Source organism: Lissotriton helveticus, chromosome 9 (genome assembly GCF_964261635.1).
Source record: "Lissotriton helveticus chromosome 9, aLisHel1.1, whole genome shotgun sequence".
Lineage (NCBI taxonomy): Eukaryota > Metazoa > Chordata > Amphibia > Caudata > Salamandridae > Lissotriton > Lissotriton helveticus.
Genome location: NC_136070.1, coordinates 929,980,799 through 929,998,081, shown reverse-complemented (window position 1 = coordinate 929,998,081; position 17,283 = coordinate 929,980,799). Strand labels below are relative to the sequence as shown.

Below are 17,283 nucleotides of genomic sequence, written 5' to 3'. Positions count from 1 at the left end.
CGGCTACGTCTGTCATCCCTTCGTGTAGGTTGGCTCTGGCGGTGGCAGGAGCGTTGGTGAGGGAGAGGATCAGCTGAGTGTCGTCGGCGTAGGAGATGATGTTGAGGTTGTGTTGGCGTGCGATGGCTGCGAGGGGGCTCATGTAGACGTTGAAGAGGGTGGGGCTGAGCGATGATCCCTGTGGTACCCCGCAGACGACTTCGGTGGCTTCTTATCTGAACGGGGGAAGGCGGACTCTCTGTGTCCTTCCGGCGAGGAAGGAGATGATCCACTCCAGTGCCTTCTCCTGGATTCCGACGTTGCTGAGGCGCTGCACTAGGGTGCGGTGGCAGACAGTGTCGAACGCGGCGTAGAGGTCCAGGAGGATGAGGGACGCTGTTTCTCCGTTGTCGAGCAGGGCTGGGATGTCATCGGTGGCTGCGATGAGGGCGGTCTCGGTGCTGTGGTTGGCCCGGAAGCCAGACTGTGAGAGGTCGAGGGATCCATTCGTTTCGAGGAAGGCGGCCAGCTGTTTGTTGACGGTCTTCTCGATGACTTTGGCCGGAAACGGGAAGAGCGAGATGGGGCAGTAGTTTTTGAGTTCGGTGGGGTCCGCTGACGGTTTCTTTAGTAGGGCGCTGAGTTCGGCGTGCTTCCAGCTCTCCGGGAAGGTCGCGGTGTCGAAGGAGGTGTTGATGATGTCCCGCAGGTGGGGAGCGATGACAGCGTCGGCCTTGTTGAAGACGTGGTGAGGGCAGGGGTCGGTTGGAGATACGGAGTGGATGGAGTTCATTGTACGGATGGTGTCTTCGGAGGTAATCGAGGTCCAGGCGCAGATGGAGGTGGTGGGGGGCGTTGGTGCGGTCGTGGGGAGCGTTGGTTGTGTGCTGAAGCTGTTGTGTATGTCTGCGATCTTGTTGTGGAAGTAGGAGGCGAGGGAGTTGCAGAGGTCTTGCGATGGGGTGATGTTGTTTCCGGCGTTGGGGTTGGAGAGCTATTTAACGATGTTGAAGAGTTCCTTGCTGTTGTGTGCGTTGTTGTCTAGCCGTTCCTTGAATGCAGTTTTCTTGGTGGCGTGGATCAGTTGATGGTGTTTTCGAGTGTCGAGCTTGAGGGTGATCATGTTGTCTGGTGTTGGGTCTCTGCGCCAGGCTCTCTCGAGGGCTCGGCAGTTCTTCTTGGAGCTCTTGAGTTCGTCGGTGAACCATGGTGCTTTCTTACTGCCTGGTCTGTTGGGCGGGGTCCTCAGTGGGGCGAGGTCGTCAGCGCAGGTGCTGATCCACTTCGTGAGGTTGTCGGCGGCCTGGCTGGGGTTCGCTGAGCTGGTGGGAGGGTGCTGGCTCAGGGATGTGGCGAGCTGGTCAGCGGTGATCTTGTTCCAGCTTCTGCGTGCAACCTGTTGCTGGTGATGGTGGATCGTGGTTCTTTTGAAGCTGAAGTGGACGCAGCTGCGGTCCGTCCAGTGGAGTCCGGTGGCGTGGCTGAAGGCGATGTCCTTGCTGGATGAGAAGACGGCGTCGAGTGTGTGTCCGGCGTAGTGGGTTGGGGTGGTCACCAGCTGCTTGAGACCGAGGTTGGCGAGGTTTTCCAGCAGGGTGGTGGTGTTGCGGTCGTTGTTGTTCTCCAGGTGGAAGTTGAGGTCCCCGAGGAGGATGTAGTCCGCGGAGGGGAGGGCGTGCGGGCTGATGAAGTCGGCGATGTCTTCGCTGAATTATGGGCGTGGTCCTGGGGGTCTGTAGATGAGGGTGCCTCTGAGGGTGGTCTTGGGGTCGGTGTGGATCTGGAAGTGCAGGTGTTCGGCGGTTGTGAGGGTGTCGTCGGTGTCGGTCGTGATGCGGATGGTGTTCCTGTGGATGATGGCGATGCCTCCTCCGGTCTAATTGCTGAGGCCCTCCGGGTGATCTTGTATCCGTCCGGGATGGCAATGTCGGGTGCTGAGGAGGCGTTCATCCAGGTTTCCGTGAGGAAGGCGACGTCTGGAGATGTGGTGTCAAGGAGGTTCCAGAGTTCGATGGCGTGTCTGTGGACGGAGCGAGTGTTGAGCAGGATGCACTTCAGGTGGTTGCTGCTGGTGCTCGGCTTGGTGGTTGATCGTGTAGTGCAGGTCCGGATGCAGGTGAACTTGCAGGAGTGGCAGCTGAAGGGTCCGTGGGTGCGTCTAGGGGTGGCTCAGTAGCATCCTGGGATCCGATCGGTGTTGAGTGCGATGAGTTCGGTGGCGTCGTAGGACAGGCGGGTCATCTTCCGTCGGTGGGAGCCAGGGGTCCTGGCGCTGGGTGCGGTCCAGGCGCGGACGGGCGTAGACGGGCTTATCTTTGCCGCGCCTTCGGCGCACAATCGGCGGGTACGCACTTTCGCCATTTATGGCGAAGTGTGAGGGAGGGAGGAGCAGCTGGGAGGCGGGAGCGGGGAGGGCACAGAAGGAAAAAGGGGGCGTGTCCGCACGCAGGCGGCGGGAAGCGGGGAGCGGGGCCCAGGGACAGAGAGGGAACGGCAAAGAGCAAACAACGGGGAAACAGGCAAAAATCAACTACAGATATGGGGAACAGTACAGTGCAGTACAGTAGGGAGAAAAATACGATTTAAACACACAGTCTATCACGAACACGAAAACAGCGGCGGGGGGCGGGGTCGTCGGGGCGGGCTCAGCGAGGGATGACCGCACACGCTATAGCTGGTGGCCGTGCGGCACGGGGGTGTCCTGAGGGCAGGTCACACTCACCTGCGTCGCACGGTCACCATTTATGGCCAAGTGTGAGGGAGGGAGGAGCAGCTGGGAGGCGGGAGCGGGGAGGGCACAGAAGGAAAAAGGGGGCGTGTCCGCACGCAGGCGGCGGGAAGCGGGGAGCGGGGCCCAGGGACAGAGAGGGAGCGGCAATGAGCAAACAACGGTGAAACAGGCAAAAATCAACTACAGATATGGGGAACAGTACAGTGCAGTACAGTAGGGAGAAAAATACGATTTAAACACACAGTCTATCACGAACACGAAAACAGCGGCGGGGGCGGGGTCGTCGGGGCGGGCTCAGCGAGGCTGAGACAGCAGCGGGGGATGACCGCACACGCTACAGCTGGTGGCCGTGCGGCGCGGGGGTGTCCTGAGGGCAGGTCATCATAACCGTATATGCCTCCCGATAATACCTCTTGGTGTTTTTAAACAAGCCTAGGATATTACCTAACAAAGGATACTTTGTGGTCTATCCTAAGGCTTTTTTAATTTTGAAACTGGATCCAAGTATTTTATCCAGAAAAAATAAAGAATTTCTAAAACCTCCCTCAGGCCAAACACCTCCTGAGTTTGAGTCTGCCCTTGTAGTAACATCTTACCAGGGTGGGAGGAGATGGCAAATGATGAATTATGTTACATTACGTGAGTGAGCCTACCTCGTCCAATTCTTGGAACTGCGATCGCTCTGGGAGTTAGAATAATAGAAGGTAGCTACAAAAACATTAGTGTGTGTTTGCTTGTGAACAACTGGATTTTGACCAAACTCAGGGTATCATGCCAATTGTTGTGTTGTGTTGTGATGTTAGTTGTTTCAGCCATTCCTCAAAGATGGGTGACTGGTTAGGTGGCACGAATAATAAAAATTTGGTTGTGAGGTTGTTTAGTTTGAGGTGGTTGTCTGCCGGGCCAGCTTTGGGTTTTCTGTAAAATTAAAATGAGGTTCAGGGTAGAAGACTTTCAGGTGTAATTGGATATGCTCAGCGTACATGTGATAATGGATGATTGATGAACTCAGAATTTCGCTTAGGGGCTCCATGAACAGGTTAAAAAGAGTAGGTGAGAGGGAGGAACCCTGCGAGACCCCCTAGTGTGACTGGCATGGTATTAGATAGTAACTGATTAACCTTGAATCTTTGAGTTCTGTTTTGGAGAAATGGGTGAACCAGTTTAGGATGGACTCTGATAAGCCCATTCTATGTTCCAGTAGTTCTAGTAAGTTGTCATGTTTAACCATATCGAATGCCAAGGACAGGTCCAGGAGGATTAGGAGGCAAGACTAATTTTGATTCAACATTTTTAGCACATCATCCACTATGTGTGTGAGAACTGATTGTGTGCTGTGCCCAGGTGGAAGCCATATTGGAATTGGTCCAGAGGGCAGAAGTGTTCAATGAGGTGACAAAGTTGGATGTGAACACATTTTTCAAGGAGATTCGCCACAGTTGGAAGTTGTTTAGATCTGTGTGATCTGCTGATGGCTTTTTAGGATGGGGGAACACCTGCCCCGACTTTAAGCAGTCAGGGATAATGCCTTGAAGTAGAGAGACATTAACAAATTTGGTCCAGAGTGGGAATATCGACGGTTTGATCTCATTGAAGGAATTGGAGCATAGAAGGTTGCTTAGGTGGGTTTCAGCGATACTAGTATTTTGAGAATGGCACATTCCTTAAAGGTTTTGAAGAAAGTCCATAATGCGTTGTTTTTGAGGGTGTGTCCAGGTGGACATGTGGGTAAAGCCGTCAGGGAGTGGAAGAGGCTAGAGAGGACAATGCTTCAAAGCCCTCTGCATATCAGTTTTTAACCTTTCCATCTTCTCAAGGAAAAAGGAGGCTAATTCTATTGCAGTTAGGTGATGAACTGGATTCAGTTTGGGGAGAGTTGGGTAGGCCATTTGATTATAGTTTAACAAGTTCAAATAGCTTTTTGGGTCGATTTCTAGCTTGGTCTAGTTGGTTCCTAAAGAAGTTAGCTTTTGACCTTCTGATACATTTGTAGTATGAGTTCCTCATTGTTCTCAAATGCTTGAGGTGTTCAAGAGATAGAGAGGATCTCCACCGTCATTCAGCTAGTCTTAGGTTACATCTTTCTGTATTGAGGCTACCATTGTACCATGGTTTGGAGTCTTTGATATACAATCTTTTTAGTTGTAATGGTGCAATAGAATCTAGAATTTTCTTCATGGAACTAGTGTTTTGGTGGTTAGTAAGATCCTGGGCATCTGACAAGTCTCTGGGAGGAGGCAGGATGTTGTCACTGATAGATGTCAGTTCATCAAGGTTAATGTTTCTTATGCTCCTTTTCCAGATTGTGGGTGTCTTTGGTTGAGCTGTACTTGTTCTCACTGCTTCATTGATGAGGAATGTGATGTGAGGGTGGTCAGACCAGTTGCAGAGGAGAATAGATTCAAGTTGAATAGAGTTGGCTTTGGCAATGATAAGATCTAAGGTAGCTCCCTTGTTGTGTGTGGGGTTGTTGCAGATTTGGACCAGATTGAGGTCAGAAATAAATGTTTTAAGACTGTTAACTGCAGAGTCATTCAGATTATTTCAGTGTAGGTTGAAGTCTCCAAGGAATATTTGGGTACCATGTTGTCCCGTGTTTGCTGTGATGATTTCCATAATCTGTTCAATGAAAGAAAGGATGTCTCCTGGAAGGTGGCAGAACATGTACAAATTGCAAACTGGGCTGTTGTTGCATGCGATATTGATGCATAAGTATTCGCATGAGGATAAAAAGAGGATTGTGGGTGTTTAACAGATAAGCTATTACGGTGTATGCAGGAAATACCTCCACCTGGTCCGCTAGATCTGTCTAATCTAGTGATGCCATGGTTAGGCGGGACCTGTATGTCAAGGGTGGGTGCAGATGAATCATTTAACCAGGTTTAAGTCAGGATTAAGCATTTAAGACCATGAGCGAGGATGTGGTCAGCAATATCCACGGTGTGTCTTGTGGCCGATCTGCAATTGAGTAGCATGCATTTCAGGTGGGGATTGAAATTAGCTGGGGTGGTTTGTGTAAGGGTAACCTGCTTAAGGTTGTGTTTGTTTACTAATCTGTGGTTTGGTCTTGGTTCCCTGTGTGGCTTCAGAGGGATGGACAGGATTAGAGCGTGATTGTCTATGTTATCAGGGGAGACGAATGATATGATAGGAGTAGGGAGTGGATATCTTTGTTGGAAAGAGTATCTTTTCGTCTAGAGGGCCGGGTGGCCGCACTGGGGTATGGTAAAATGCTCCATCTCAAGTGAGTGGGCTTCGCCGAAGGTGGGATCCCAATGGTTGTGAGGTATGTCATAAACAAGGTGAGGTGGTTGGGGGATTGATCATAAATAAGACTCTTCATATTCAAATCCCTATTCGGTTCACTGAATCTTGGAGGACTGTAAGGTGATGCCAATAAGACTCTGTAGGACAGCTTTGAGTTGATGTAGGTGGTGCGTGATCTCATCAAGTCTGGATTCTAGTGAGGTGTGGGTATAGGTTGTTGGGTCTAGGGGCGGGGGGGCTAGTATGAGGGGGAGTTGATGTTTGAGGAGTTGGAATACCATTGGCCTAGGGGAACCAGCAGAGGTGAAGGAGGGTTGGGGGTGAAGGTAAGGTCAATGATAGAAGGAGAGGGAGGAGAACTCAAAAGATGGGGGGTGAGGGTGTTGTAGATAGATTGTTAGGAGTAGATAGGGGTTCAGACTTCAGGCGTGGTGTTGGTTGCAGGATGTGTGGGGTCATCAGAGTAGTCAGGGTGTAAATATATTGAGCAAGTGATTCTGAAGTACCTACTCTGGGTGTGGAGTGAGGTTGCAGTGTGGTATGGTGAGTAGTGGAGGGGGGCTCGGACCTGTCAGGAGATGGTGTTGAGTTAGTGCGTACAGAGTTAGGAAGGCCTTGGGCAGAGGAGGATTCAGTCCTTGTTGTAGTTTTCTTGATGAGCGGGAAAATGTCCTCAAATACTTCTAGGCTGTGGTCAGATGACTGCATGAGGATGATCCCATTGTTGTAACTGGTGATGATTGCTTCTGCTTTGTAAACCGATGAGGAGGCAACCAAGACTCATAGACCAAGAGGAGTTGTCCTAGATGTAGAGATAGAAAGCAGTGAGAACAGGGCTTTCCTCTATTGAGCTCTCAATTTGTGTAAGGGATGAGGTAACTTGTTATGACTCCTTTGTTCATGGAGAAGTAGGGGTCAGTGCCCCAAGGTTCCTCGGTAAGATTTGAGAAGTCTATGTTTTAAGCTCTTTGCTGCTTTTTTTAGTTAGATTAGGGGGTACTTAATTTTATAGGCATAGCGGACTGGCAGCTCCAGTTTGGCTTCAGTAATTCTTTTTTTTTTTAAACATTTTTATTGGCATTTGGCATCATGATAACAAACATCAAGCATGTCAATGTCGAGCTACACACCCATCCCCCGCCCCCTTATCCAGTGTCCCCTGTATTAAATCCAAAATAGTGTCCATATTGTCCAATGGGTCAGATAAGTCTCCAGCCCAAATCCTGTTTCCGCTCCGCCTCTGTCTCTTCCACTCATTCTGCCCCTTAGGAGCGAATGAATTCTCACCCTGTTGTAACTCATAGTCCTCCCTCCAGCCCATGATAGCGTCTCCATTTACCCCATACCCTGCCAAATTTCTTGGGGCATCCCCTGGCTTCAGTAATTCTTAGTTGACCCATAACAGAGACAGGCTGCAAAAAGCTACAGGAAGAGAGGAGGGTGAAGGGCAGAGGGAATGGGGAGCGGGGTTAGATCGTGTAGATGCGAGTCAGGGTCTCAGGCGGGTAAGGGGTATACCTAATACAGGCTGTGACAGGTTAGAGACAAGTCACTGGAACAGTTAGCAAGAGATGAAGTTGAGGTCAGTGAAGGTGCAGGCCACGGGCCAGTTCTAGAGAGTGTGAGGGAGAACGGATTCACCTGAGGAAGTCCGAGAAGAATGCAGATTAATAGAATCTCTGCGGCGTATGGGTATTAGTACTTATAATGATTAGGCTAGATGACCAGATCTAAAAGTTATATTATGCAGGTGAGATTAGTAGTTAATAATTGCCCTACTGTGAGTATATCTAGCAGCAAATAGGTGTTGAATGCACAGGAAGATGGTGCAGGTGAGGTGTGCCGTCTAGGAGGAATATAGTTAAGAGTCAGATGAGGCTTAGACCGGCTTGCATGGATGTGAAAAGGCTGACTTATTTAGGTAGGGGGAGCCCGTCAGTGAGAAATTAGAGAGTTATAGTACCCTTACAAGATGGCTGGCCCATTTAGATTGTATAATGCATCGGAGTCCTTCTTTCATGTCAGTGGAATTATTATAGTGTTGCTGTGCCACTGAGCCCTACTTTTGTGTCCATGAAGTAATAGACATTCATAAGCCAATGGAGCTCTCAACATTCCAATGGTCTAATTTGTATTCCACTAACGCTTTGATGAACAGAGAAAACATACATCTGTAACCCTTTTCTACATACCTAGACAGAAAGTTGTCCTCTGTTTCACATTCAGAATATTTATTTATTTATTTATTTATTTTTGACACTTGTAAAGCGCTACTTATACCCTTAGGCGTCAAGGCGCTGAAAACCATTATTGAAGAAGTAGGAGAGAAGAATGAACAGAATGAAAGTTCTGCATATATACTGCAGTGAGATATTTAAGGCAGTGCCCAGTCACAGGAGGGCCGAGCTGGGCCCCACAAGAGTACTGTGGTACCTGCAGTCCGAAAAAAAAAACATTTTAATTTCTTAGGTGATCCTTTTAGGTCCCACCTCCAAGCGTCCCTACCCTTTCCCCTTAAACCTTATTTAAAAATGTTTTTCATAACATGGGGATCAAGACCCTGAGTCCTGGAACGGTCGCCACAACACTTGCTGCGCTGCTACGAATGGGCAATCAGATCTTAAGAAGCCATGGTACTTTTGTGGGTACCATGGTACCCCAAGGCTCATGGTAGAAAAAGGAGCCTCAGCCAATAAGATTGGAGTAAATCTTTTTAAATTGTCAGGATCGTTGAAGTTCCGTACGGATTCTTATGGTATGCAACAGTCCAGATATCTTAGCTTTTATAAGGGATTACCACCTTTTTAAATGCAAATTTTTCAAAAACTGCAGAATGAATTTACACTAAATAATGAAAAGCAAGCTTTCTGAGTAAAGTTCAAATCTTCTGCCAAATTTGGTATAGTTCTGTTGTATTTTTTTTTCCGATCAGAGAGCAAGGCTTCCCTTGGAAATTAAAATGGGAGATAGATGTTTTGGGGCCCACCCACCCCCCTTTTTCTTGGCAGATCTTGACAGATCAGCCAACACTTCCCATAAAGGACCCAAAGTAAGTAAACTTTTTTGGGAAACTTCTGTGAAGATTCATCGAACAGTGGCAAAGTTATATTAAAATAACAAAAAAATGCCTTCCTGGCCTTATGGAAACACTGGCCCAATTATAACTACACTGACATTATATATATATATATATATATATATATATATATATATATATATATATATATATATATATATATATATATATATATATATATATATATATATATATATAGATTTAAATTTTTTTTAGAGGGAATTCAACAAGAGACCAGAGTAATCTAAAGAAAAAATCGGAGGTTCTCCCTCAAACATCACATGATGCCGTGGATGTCTTCAACTATGCTTTTCTAGCAGACCTTCAAAAACTAGCAACTAAAACAACCGAGATGAATATGAAAAATTTCAATATTTCCAGAAAAGAATGGGAGGTCATTAAATCATTGAGGACGGACATGAGCATTGAAATCAAACCCTCTGACAAGATTAACATTGTCATCTTTACCAAAGAAAAATATAAGCAAGAAGCAATGAGGCAATTAATGGACAAAGACTGCTATGAGACAATCACTCGACCAGACTATGTGAAATGCACCGTGAAATACCAGACTTTACTGGAAGGGTGGAGGAATGATGGGAGGATTAATAAAAATGATTTTGACTACTTACAGTGCGAGAATCCGGTTATCTCCACCTTCTAATACCTTCCCAAGGTGCACAAAGACATTAAGAACCCACCAGGGAGACCTATAGTCTCATCGATAGACAGTCTTCTGGAAAACACATCCAGGTTCATTGATACATATTTGGCACCCTTTGTAAGAGATCTATCCTCATATGTGAGGGACACTCAGGACTTCCTCAGACTGATTGATGGCATCACATGGGACTCAGACATGTTCCTGATTACCCTAGATGTCGCCAATCTCTATACATGTATTGGCCATAAGGATGGCATCTCTGCTGTTAGCAGGTTTTTAGGCAGAAACCCGCCCAAATTCCACCAACATAATCAAATGATCCTCACCATGACCAAATTCTGTCTCGAAAACAACATCTTTCTATTTGCTGGCACCTTGTACAGGCAGACACGTGGGACAGCCATGGGCACGTGCTTCGCCCCCAGCTACGCGAACTTGTTCGTGGGCTGGTGGGAGAAGCACGTGGCCTGGGGTGGGACCAATGATAAATGGCTAGATCATATCATGATCTGGGCCAGATATATTGATGATCTCTTCGTCGTTTGGCGTGGCGACAGGGCCTCCGCGGAGGAGTATGTAGCCACGTTAAATGACAATGAGCTAAATCTGAGGTTCACTAGTAATATCAGTGATACCTCAGTATACTATCTGGACCTAGAGGTCTATGTGGCAGATAGTACACTCCACACGAAACTCTATAGAAAGCCCATGGCAGGCAATGCCGTATTACATGCGGCAAGCCATCATCCAAAGAGCCTAATCAGAAATATTCCATTTGGAGAACTACTCCGCCTGAAACGCAATTGCTCAAGCGTTGAGGATTTTGTGGAAGCTCGGGATGACGTCATTAGGAGATTCCAAGAAAGGGGCTATTCTAAAAGAATACTGGAGAATGCAGCAAGTAGAGTAGACCTGATTGACAGAAAAGACATACTGTTAGATTAGACCAAAACAGAATCAGAAGGAATTACAAGGATGATTACCAATTTTAACATAAAATCAGGAGAATTGGTACAGGTGTTTAATAAGAATTGGCCCATTCTACAAAAAGATACCATTCTGAAGAAAATCATACCTGCACATCCATCCATAACCTACAGACGCTGTCAATCATTGAATGATCATCTGATACAAAGTCACTTCGAGGCCCCACCCAAAATAACAACTATGAAGCATATTAAAGGCTTCTTCCCGTGCATGCGCTGCAAGGCCTGCAAGTACAGAAAGAAAAGAACAAAATATGAAGGGAGACCCAATGATCCATGCCCTACAAGAGAGATTGTAAAATTCCTAAACTGTAATTCGGACTTCACGATATGCTGCTTGGAATGTCCCTGTTCCAAGAGGTATATCGGAAGCACAATCCACCCCGCCAAAAAACGCGTACTGGAGCACATGCGTGCGATAACAAATCAGGATAAGACCTACCCCGTGGCACGCCACTTCGAAACACATCACAACAGTAACAGAGACCTACTCACCTTCTTTTGCATAGACCAGGTGAATAGAAAGGAGAGAGGAGGTGATCGTGTTAAAGCTCTAAGGGTGTTGGAGTCCAAATATATTATTGACCTACAAAGTAAATGGCCTATAGTGCTGAATAACGATGAGGAATTATGGGTACACCTGTAAAGGAATCTTGGCTACAGGGGCAGAATAGTAACTGGTAAAGAGTAGTGGGAGAAACTATCATTAGATATGTGGGACTACATAGAAAATGTAAACCAACTGAATAGAGCCACATCTACTCCCCCCCGATCTGAATACCATTTTAACTAATACCATCCGACCTAACAATTCCTCCATCTTTCTCTCTCCCCAGTCTAGGGACAAACAAATATGCACAAAGGCCCATACAGGGCGTAATCACCACAGAGCAAGCCCATACAGGGCACTACTAAGTAACAAGGGGACAAGGGGAAAAATGGAAGAGTTCCTACACATATTAAGGCACATCAGTTGCTTATTGAGAGGCTTTAACAAATATTTTCAAACAAAGGAAAATATGAAACTGTGTTAAATCAGCTGAATTACTAAAGTGAAAGTATACTTGTTCTAGGGAAATATGAAATACTTCTGTCTCAGAACTAAAAGATATTTTCTTTCCTTGATAATTTTTGTATATCTTTGCCCTTTTTCTTCTCTCCCCCCCCCTTTGCTTAGATTTTGTATATTTCTAGACAAAATGAATTGCACTGTAAATCTGTTTTTTAAACACTGCACTTGCACTTTTGAAACCGTTATAACTAAGACAAAAAAGGCACTATGCTCCAAATTGTAACATACTAAGATGGCCGCTGCGTTGGAGCATAGAGGTGAAGTCCACTTTCACTGTCCATTACAACGACATGTGAATGGCGGACAATATAATGGTTTACTTTTGTCACACTCACCGACACTGACAAAGCCGTGAGGCGAAACGCGTCTGTTGGAGGGGCAGGGGGTCTGCCAATAAACCACTTTTGAAACCGGATGACCTGAGTGCTTTCTACTTTCAGCTCACATAAGGAGGAGCGGAATTGTTGTTGTATTATATATATATATATAGAGAGAGAGAGAGAAAAGGTGTAATATACTATTTATCATCAATGTTGAGAAGGGGAGGGGTCATGAGTCACAAGAGAGACTCAAATGAGCCGCGATTCCCCACCTCACAAAAAGTAATAAGCAGAGTATTATATTCAGAGCATCTGCATATATGGTTTACACTGTAGTATTTTTCATGTGTACTTGCTTTAACCCCTGCGCATGTTCAGCAGACGTCCCGTGCACTACCTCGGTAGTGCTGCGCATGTCTGTTGAACGTCGCGGCCCCGCCCGTGCAATAGAACGTTCTGCACCAGCACGGAACGTTCAGCGCAGCGGAGGGGTTAGTGAAAGATTTTTAACCAAAACCAGGATGCAAGGAGTTACATTTGTGCAGTATGGTAAACAAGTTGTTTTCATTTGTAAACTAGTTCTGTTACCTGCAATCTGTGAGGCATATCAATTTTGCTACACTGTGGTAATAAACTCAAATTTTACCTATGCACTATAGTAGTAAATGTGTGCTTTTAGGAACGTTGCTCTGTGTAACGTGTTACTAGACCACATTTATTTTCACTGACTTGACATAAGTATTCATATATTATTTATATATATTTTGCCATGCAGAAGGGTTACCCACCTCCTCTCTGCAATGCACTGCAGTCAGGGCCGATGCATGCCGTTGGGCCGATCCTTGACCATATTATGTCAATGTAGTAGAGAGAGAGATGGCACAAGAGGTAGTTCAGGTTTTTGTAAATGTTAATTCTTTATTTGTTCAAAATACATGAAATACAGCACAAAAGTCAAAGCGTTTCAATCAAAATCACTCTTAGTCATGGACAGTTAAGTCCTTTATTGGTTTCATTTGTATATGTAAGGAAAAAAGTTCACAGGATCATTATCAACTAAGTGTGGGATTTGTAGATATAGCAGTGGTGGAAGTGAATTAAAAACAGTATGGGAACTGTGTTGCTGCGTAGAATGGGGCGGGGTCAGTGGAGGGTGAGGACAAATGTGTGGCTTAAAAAAAAATATTCAGTAAGCTTTTTTGTTTTTTCACGTTCAGCTATGGTACATTATGAAACCTCTGTTAGTTAATGCACTGCAGAGGTCTGTGAGTAACCAGAGAGCTACAGAATTGAATCTTGGTTGGTGCAGTTAAGAATATGACTTGTGTATTTTGAATGCTACGAGGTCCTAGCCTGACAGAAAGCACTGTGAATATGTAAGTCATTAATTTAAACTTGCATTACACACACTATAGGATAGACTGTTTACAAAATGCACAGAAATTTCTAAGATAAAAGCATGCTTCCAAAATATAGATTTTAGTAATACCCAGACTGTACATAGTGCATGTCCCTTAAAAAGCATGCATCTCACAGCTCAGCAATAATTCCCTTGCACTACTGATCCAGCGGTCCACCAATAACAGATAATCTACTACCATATACTCACCTGGGCCCATTAAACTCACGGTGGTAGAAACAGCTGGTCGGTTAAGAGGGTTTTCTGATTTAAATTTCACAAACTGTTTAGGATTAGTTTATTCAATACTTTTAGTTCATCCTTAACTGACCCTACACAGATCAACAAGTTCTTTCCTCTGGTCGATGGACCATTAGTTGAGTTAGTTGATGGTGATAATTAACATAACGTTAACTTTCATTTATTAACAGTAAGTAACCACAGACAAATTAAATTCATGTGAACAACTCAATACACTGCAGTCACCTTCGTTCATTGGAGAGAAAATTCAATTCATAATCACCATACATATGCCTCGGACTCATGCAATAATCACTACCCAGAGAGAAAGAGGACAGAGAGAAAAGAACATTCCTCAAATAACAAATAATTATAGTTACAAGGATGGTGTGAAAGACCAACCCCCTGGCCAAAGAGCTGGTAGGGGTCCCCTGGGATAGGTCAGGAGACAAAGACTTAAGAGCAGGATAGTTGACCTCTCTAGAATATCGACGGTTGCGTTGCACCACTCCCATACACTCTCTTCCTCCTCGAGATTCTTCTGTGATCTTCTGATCTAACCCAATTAAATTAGGATAGAAATTTCTGCTTCAAGTTCTGCAATCAGTCCTTCATCAGCAACTCCCACATCTCCCAACAGTCAGCTTCTCTTCCCGACAGCAAGACTTCATCATCTGCATTCAGCAATTCTCCATCTTCTGTTCTGACTAACTAACTAAAACTGTCTTAATTACACCTTTCGTTCTGCATGTTCCACCCATTACTGTTTCAATATCGTAAAAATACGAAATCTGATTGGTCAGGCAAAGGGGGTTCTTCATAACAGCATGCTTGCATGTCACTAAAATCAGTTCAACTATTGTTCGCAAACCCATCTCCTCATTCTGTATTCATACATTTCATTCCCATATACTAAGAGTATCAACATGGAAACAATTTAAGTCGTTCATGAATGTCTTTCTTCATTGTTGAACTCTACACCATCCTGTTCCCAGGATGTTGCACTTGTCCTTTGGCTCCCATTAAACTGCACAGTCATGGCCTTCATGGCTTCAGTCAATGGGCATGCACTTCATTCAATCCGGCTATGCAAGGGAGGCCCAAATACGCACTAATGATAAAGACAGATGTTACTTTCAGAAATAAAGTGTCTACACTGTATACCACCCACTTCCACTATATCCCAATTTATTTATTAATATCTTTTCCCCGCATTAGCATTAGTAAAACAACTCGATTTAGTTTAAACAAGCAGATGGTATTCAAGACTCTATTTTAGTATCTTCTGCTCATGCACCAGAATTTCCCTCAAACATTAGTACGTCATCCTACATAGATGTAGTTGACGCATGCACACAACAGTTTCCCCGTTTAAAGCGGTATTAGTCCTTCTTCATTGTTAGTACACACATACACAAGCTTCCCTAACCCGCGTGTCCATGTGATACGTATTCGTTTTTACAAAACGTATTAATAACTTTGTTAGTGAGTTAAACAAGTGGATTGCTTCCGAGCAGGTCTCTTTTCTACGAGACCTTGCTCCATCACTACATCTTAAAAAGAATAAATCTTTATCATAAAGCTTCAAGTGATTCCATTAACTAAAGCCAGTACTGACTCCCAAGCACCCTTTACATTAACAAATTAAACAGTTGTGTACATTTGCATTCTTTCAGGCGAGCAGATACTCTGGCAAGAAGGCGTGTTTATTGTTTAGATGAGTGCCCGCCTTCTGTTTCACAGCACAGAAGACCCCTGGAATGACATTTCAGCTGAAGCATTTAAACTATCGGAATACACCGTCCCAGGACAGTTGTCTTTTCACAAAAAGTAGACAAGTGGTTTTTCATAAATTAAATAAGTACAGGCACATCGTGCCCCTCCTATCCTGCCCTCTTCGACCGCTGGATTTAAGAGTCAGTGAACTGTTAAGTTCGTAAAAAGGTTTGTCATCAGTGTTCCACAAAAGTTAACTAATTATTAACATCGCTTAGGTAATGAAATTGTTTGGGGTACTAGTGCTTACTTTAACAGTAAGCAATGGCCGTATTCTCCGGTGTGTATGTGCAATGGTTTGTCTCACAATCAGTAGGATCTTGGAGGCGCTTTGGGCGATGGACATTTCAGTATGGCAGTTCCAGAAATTAACCGTTATTTTGATGCTGAATTAAAATTATGCCTTTATTGCTTTTATACCCATCACTGGATTCATAATTCGTCTTGATTTGAGTTTGAACTATACTGCATCAATGGATTGTGTTTTATAGTTACATGTACAGTATTACATTTTCTTTGCAGAATTATATTGATTTTCGAATCATCCCTGCTAGTGGGGTATGTGTTGTGGTCTGCATTATATATATTCAGATTTTTTTCTTCTTTTTCTCCCACATAATGAAGTAAAAGTTGTGCCAAGTCTAGAAGATTAGGCAAACAATAGTTGGGAGCTATCCCCCTAAGCATTTTCACCAATGTGGGGGGGTTTGTAGATTTGACCATTAGTGAGCTATTAAAAGCCTCAACAGGCTTATAATAAGTGCTTCACGAATTGTTTGTTAGTTATTAACAACCTTCTTTCTGTAACATCCTTTGGCATCTTTATATTACTTGTATCATTTAAGTTGTCATTCAAAGTCTTTTGTAACAGTGGACTATTTAGTAGGACTGTTCAAAAATTATTCATTGTTTTCTCAGAGTTAAATCAGTGTTATGCCATCAATGATGTTTCACCCCTTCATAGAATTATACTGATTCTTGGAAGGGTGCCAGACCACAGTTTGTCTGGGGTCTCTTCTTGCCTGCCAACCCGCAGCAAACAGTGGTAATCAGCAATTCAGAAGCACCAGGTAAGGGATCAAGAGGGGCAAGATAAAAAGGGATTTCCTGTTAAAAAGTATCCTCTTGAGCCCCCTCCAGGAGAAAGGCGCAGGCTCTTTCCCCGTCGTCTCTCCACCGCAAGACCACTGGCGGCTGCCTTGGAACAGGGGTGGTGAAGCGGGGGGGGGGGGGGAGAGGAGTGTTTTAAAAAAATTACAAATAAACATACCTTTTCCACCACACTGCCTGGTGCCTCACCTTCGTCCTCTTCAGATCTGCTGCAAGCACCGGAAGCACTCAGGCTTCCGGACTCTCCCAGCCAATCACAATGCTGCATGAGCTTCGTCATTGGTCTGAGCAGCCAGTTTGGGCGGTCAGGCAATGCCTGGGAGTCTGGGCCTGTTCTCGACGGGCTGTGCAACACATGCTAAGTGCGCATGACAGCTTGGCTGGCCCTAGAGGGCTGGCCAAGCCGTCAAGCGCACTTAGAGGAGTGCAAACCACTCCTCACTCCGCTCTGGCATCACAGAGTCCCGCCCTGCCCCGACTCCGAGTACCGCAAAGAAAAATAAAATGATAATAGCGCCCTGTTATTATCATTTGCTTTTATGCACTGCTGAAATAGCAGTAGAGTGTCTCTCCTCTGCCTTAGTGGAGAAGCCACCACTGTTCAAGACAGTCTAGATCCAAGGCGGGTGAGGAACTGATGATGTGTGTATGAATCCTTGTTTG

General features: G+C 45.1%; 1 protein-coding gene across 2 annotated transcripts in view; it reads right to left on the bottom strand.

Moving 5' to 3' along the window:
- LOC144782023 (cytochrome P450 2G1-like) overlaps positions 1-17,283 on the bottom strand; it is a 701,349-nt gene that overhangs the window by 557,947 nt on the left and 126,119 nt on the right. The window contains exon 1 of one of the 2 annotated variants that reach the window (XM_078661139.1): positions 16,781-16,868. The exons of the other annotated variant lie outside the window; for it this stretch is intronic. The gene's annotated coding sequence lies outside the window, so the exon portion shown is untranslated. Of the gene's footprint in view, positions 1-16,780; positions 16,869-17,283 lie in introns of those variants that run through there. 2 annotated transcript variants of the gene reach the window in all.